The sequence below is a fragment of the Schistocerca piceifrons genome, chromosome X (assembly GCF_021461385.2).
Source record: "Schistocerca piceifrons isolate TAMUIC-IGC-003096 chromosome X, iqSchPice1.1, whole genome shotgun sequence".
Classification (NCBI taxonomy): domain Eukaryota; kingdom Metazoa; phylum Arthropoda; class Insecta; order Orthoptera; family Acrididae; genus Schistocerca; species Schistocerca piceifrons.
Genome location: NC_060149.1, coordinates 943,648,343 through 943,654,342, shown reverse-complemented (window position 1 = coordinate 943,654,342; position 6,000 = coordinate 943,648,343).

The window sequence follows — 6,000 nt, the reverse complement described above, 5'->3', positions numbered from 1 at the left end:
AGGTTCACATCATAGAAAGTGAGTGTCACTCCTGTTTTACTTAAGTCGGCATTGTGCCTTTTGTATTAAATTCGGACGCAATTTCTGTGTTTCATCGTCAATAAAGTCCAAGGTATACAGTAAACCTGAAGTGAAGCATCGGAATCTAAAACTGGACTCTCAGGAGAGGTTCAAATCATAGAAAGTGAGAGTGTCAGTCCTCTTGTACTTAAGTCGGCATTGTGCCTTTTGTATTAAATTCAGATGCAATTTCTGTGTTTTATCGTCAATAAGAAGGTCCAAGGTATACAGTAAACCTGAAGTGAAGCATCGGAATCTAAAAATGGACTCAAAGGAAAGGTTCTAATCGTAGAAAGTGAGAGTGTCAGTCCTCTTGTACTTAAATCGGCATTGTGCCTTTTGTACTTAATTCGGATGCCATTTCTGTTTTTCGTCGTCAATAAGATGGTGCAAGGTATACAGTAAACCTGAAGTGAAGCATCGGAATCTAAAACTGTACTCACAGGAGAGGTTCAAATCATAGAGAGTTAGAGTGTCAGTCCTCTTGTACTTAAGTCGGCATTGTGCCTTTTGTATTAAATTCAGATGCAATTTCTGTGTTTTATCGTCAATAAGAAGGTCCAAGGTATACAGTAAACCTGAAGTGAAGCATCGGAATCTAAAACTGGACTCACAGGAGGGGTTCAAATCATAGAAAGTTAGAAAGTCAGTCCTCTTCTACTTAAGTCGGCGTTGTGCCTTTTGTATTAAATTCGGATGCAATTTCTGTGTTTAATCGTCAATAAGAAGGTGCAAAGTAAACAGTAAACCTGAAGTGAAGCATCGGATCTAAAACTGGACTCACAGGAGAGGTTCAAATCATAGAATGTGAGAGTGTCAGCCCTCTTGTACTTAAGTCGGCATAGTGCCTTTTGTATTTAATTCGGATGCAATTTCTGTGTTTCATCGTCAATAAGAAGGTGCAAGGTATACAGTAAACCTGAAGTGAAGCATCGGAATCTAAAACTGGACTCACAGGAGAGGTTCAAATCGTAGAAAGTTAGAGTGTCAGTCCTCTTTTACTTTGCACCTTCTTACTGACGATTAAACACAGAAATTGCATCCGAATTGAATACAAAAGGCACAATGCCGACTTATGTACAAGTGGACTGACACACTCACCTTCTACGATTTGAACCTCTCCTGTGAGTCCACTTATAGATTCCGATGCTTCACGTCAAGGTTACTGTATACCTTGCACCTTCTTATTGACGATTAAACACAGAAATTGCATCCGAATGTAATACAAAAGGCACAATGCCGACTTAAGTACAAGAGCGCTGACACTCTCCCTTACTTTGAATTGAACCTCTCCTGTGAGTCCAGTTTTAGATTCCGATGCTTCACTTCAGGTTTACTGTATATCTTGCAATTTCTTATTGACGATGAAAAACAGAAATTGCATCCGAATTCAGTACAAAAGGCACAATGCCGATTTAAGTACAAGTAGACTGACACTCCCACTTTCTACGATTTGAACCTCTCCTGTGAGTCCAGTTTTAGATCCGATGCTTCACTTCAGGTTTACTGTATACTTTGCACCTTCTTACTGACGATTAAACACAGTACTTGCATCCGAATTGAATACAAAAGGCACAATGCCGACTTATGCACAAGAGGACTGACACTCTCACCATCTACGATTTGAACCTCTCCTGTGAGTCCAGTTTTAGATTCCGATGTTTCACGTCACGATTACTGTATACCTTGCACCTTCCTATTGACGATGAAAGACAGAAAATGCTTCCGAATTTAATACAAAATGCACAATGCCGACTTAAGTACAAGAGGACTGACACTCTAACTTTCTATGATTTGAACCTCTCCTGTGAGTCCAGTTTTGATTCCGATGCTTCACTTCAGGTTTACTGTAATACTTGGATCTTCTTATTGACGATGAAACACAGAAATTGCATCCGAAATTAATACAAACGGCACAATGGCGACTTAAGTAAAAGAGGACTGACACTCTCACTTTCTATGATATGAACCTCTCCTGAGAGTCCAGTTTTAGATTCCGATGCTTCACTTCGGGTTTACTGTTTCTTTGGAGCTTCTTATAGACGATGAAATACAGAGTTTGCATCTGAAGTTAATACAAAAGGCACAATGCCAACATAAGTACAAGAGGACTGACACTCTAACTCTCTATGATTTGAACCTCTCCTGTGATTCCTGTTTTAGATTCCGATACTTCACTTCAGGTTTACTGTATCCCTTGGACTTTCTTATTGAAGATGAAACACAGAAATTGCATCCGAATTTAATACAAACGGCACAATGCCGACTTAAGTACAACAGGACTGACACTCTAGCTTTCTATGATTTGAACCTCTCCTGTGAGTCCAGTGTTTGATTCCGATGCTTCACTTCTGGTTAATGTATCCCTTGGACCTTCTTATTGACGATGAAACACAGAAATTGCATCCGAATCTAATACAAAAGGTACAATGCCGACTTAAGTAAAACAGGAATGACACTCTCACTTTCTGCGATTTGAACCTGTCCTGTGAGTCCAGTTTTAGATTACGATGCTTCACTTCAGGTTTACTGTATACCTTGCACCTTCTTTTTGATGATGAAACACAGAAATTGCATCGGAATTAAATTCAAAAGGCACAATGCCGCCTTAAGAACAAGAGGACTGACACTCTAACTATCTAAGATTTGAACCTCTCCTGTGAGTCCAGTATTAGATTCCGATGCTTCACTTCAGGTTTACTGTATACCTTGGTCCTTCTTATTGACGATGAAACACAGCAATTGCATCCGAATTTAATACAAAATGCACAATGCCGACTTAAGTAGAAGGGGACTGACACTCTAACTTTCTATGATTTGAACTTCTCCTGTGAGTCCAGTTTTAGATTCCGATGCTTCACTTCAGGTTTACTGTATACCCTGGACCTTCTTATTGACGATGAAACACAGTAATTGCATCCGAATTTAATACAAAAGGCACAATGACGTCTTAAGTACAAGAGGACTGACACTCTCCCTTTCTATGATATGAACCTCTCCTGTGAGTCCAGTTTTAGATTCCGATGCTTCACTTCAGGTTTACTGTATCCCTAGGACCATCTTATTGACGATGAAGCACAGAAATTGCATCCGAAATTAATACAAAAGGCACAATGCCGACTTAAGTAAAAGAGGACTGACACTCTCTTTATCTATGATTTGAAACTCTCCTGTGCGTCCAGTTTTAGATTCCGATGCTTCACTTCAGGTTTACGGTATACCTTGCATCTTCGTATTGACGATGAAACAGAAATTGCATCGGAATTTAATACAGGAAGCACAATGCCGTCTTAAGTAAGAAGAGGACTGACACTCTCGCGTTCTATAGTTTGAACCTCTCCTGTGAGTCCAGTTTTGGATTCCGATGCTTCACTTCAGGTTTATTGTATCCCGTGGACCTTCTTATTGACGATGAAACACAGAAATTGCATCGGAATTTAATACAAAAGGCACATTGCCGACTTAGGTAAAAGAGAACTGACACTCTCTCCTTGTATGATCTGAACCTCTCCTGTGAGTCCATTTTTAGATTCGGATGCTTCACTTCAGGTTTACTGTATCCCTTGGACCCTCTTATTGACGATGAAACACAGAAATTGCATCGGAATTTAATACAAAATGCACAATGCCGACTTAAGTAAAACAGGACTGACACTCTCACTTTCTATGATTCGAACCTCTCCTGTGAGTCCAGTTTTAGATTCCGATGCTTCACTTCAGGTTTACTGTATCCCTTGGACCTTCTTATTGACGATGAAACACAGAGTTTGCCTTCGAATTTAATACAAAAGGCACAAAGCCGACTTAAATACAAGAGGACTGACACTCTAACTATCTAAGATTTGAACCTCTTCTGTGAGTCCAGTTTTAGATTCCGATGCTTCACTTCAGGTTTACAGTATATCTTGGACCTTCTTATTGACGACGAAAACAGAAATTGCTTCCGAAATTAATACAAAAGTAAAAGGCACAATGCCGACTTCGGTAAAAGAGGACTGACACTCTCTCTTTCTATGATTTGAAAATCTCCTGTGATTCCAGTTTTAGATTCCGATGCTTCACTTCTGGTTTAATGTATCCCTTGGACCTTCTTATTGACGATGAAACACTAAAATTGCATCCGAATTTAATACAAAAGGCACAATGCCGACTTAAGTAAAACAGTGATGACACTCTCAGTTTCTGTGATTTGAACCTGTCCTGTGAGTCCAGTTTTATATTACGATGCTTCACTTCAGGTTTACTGTATTCCTTGCACCTTCTTTTTGTTGATGAAACACAGAAATTGCATCGGAATTAAATTCAACAGGCACAATGCCGCCTTAAGTACAAGAGGACTGACACTCTAACTATCTAAGATTTGAACCTCTTCTGTGAGTCCAGTTTTAGATTCCGATGCTTCACTTCAGGTTTACAGTATATCTTGGACCTTCTTATTGACGATAAAACACAGCAATTGCATCCGAATTTAATACAAAATGCACAATGAAGACGGAAGTAGAAGAGGACTGACACTCTAACTTTCTATGATTTGAACTTCTCCTGTGAGTCCAGTTTTAGAATCCGATGCTTCACTTCAGGTTTACTGTATACCCTGGACCTTCTTATTGACGATGAAACACAGAAATTGCATCCGAATTTAATACAAAAGGCACATTGACGACTTAAGTACAAGAGGACTGACACTCTCCCTTTCTATGATATGAACCTCTCCTGTGAGTCCAGTTTTAGATTCCGATGCTTCACTTCAGGTTTACTGTATCCCGTGGACCTTCTTATTGACGATGAAACACAGAAATTGCATCGGAATTCAATACAAAAGGCAGAATGCCGACTTAAGTACATGAGGACTGACACTCTCACTTTCTATGATTTGAACCTCTCCTGCGAGTCCAGTATTAGATTCCGGTGCTTCACTTCAGGTTTACTGTATCCCGTGGACCTTCTTATTGACGATGAAACACAGAAATTGCATCGGAATTTAATACAAAAGGCACAATGCCGACTTAGGTAAAGGAGAACTGACACTCTCTCTTTGTATGATCTCAACCTCTCCTGTGTGTCCAGTTTTAGATTCGGATGCTTCACTTCAGGTTCACTGTATCCCTTGGACCTTCTTATTGACGATGAAACACAGAAATTGCATCGGAATTTAATACAAAATGCACAATGCCGACTTAAGTAATAGAAGACTGACAATCTCTCTCTCTATGATTTGAACCTCTCCTGTGAGTCCAGTTATAGATTCCGATGCTTCACTTCGGGTTTACTGTATCCCTTGGACCTTCTCATTGACGATGAAACACAGAATTTGCATCCGAATTTAATACAAAAGGCACAATGCCGACTTAAGTAAAAGAGGACTGACACTCTCACTTTCTATGATTTGAACCTCTCCTGTGAGTCCAGTTTTAGATTTCGATGCATCTCTTCAGGTTTACTGTATCCCTTGGACCTTCTAATTGACGATGAAACACAGATAATTCATCGGAATTTAATACAAAAGGCACAATGCCGACTTAAGTAAAACAGAACTGACACCCTCACTTTCTATGATTCTAACCTCTCCTGTGAGTCCAATTTTAGATTCCGATGCCTCACTTTAGGTTTACTGTATCCCTTGGACCTTCTTATTGACGATGAAACACAGAAAGTGCATCCGAATGTAATACAAAAGGCACAATGCCCTCTTAAGTACATGAGGAGCGACACTCTCACTTTCTATGATTTGAACCTCTCCTGTGAGCCCAGTTATAGATTCCGATGCTTCACTTCGGGTTTACTGTATCCCTTGGACCTTCTCATTGACGATGAAACACAGAATTTGCATCCGAATTTAATACAAAAGGCACAATGCCGACTTAAGTAAAAGAGGACTGACACTCTCACTTTCTATGATTTGAACCTCTCCTGTGAGTCCAGTTTTAGATTCCGATGCAT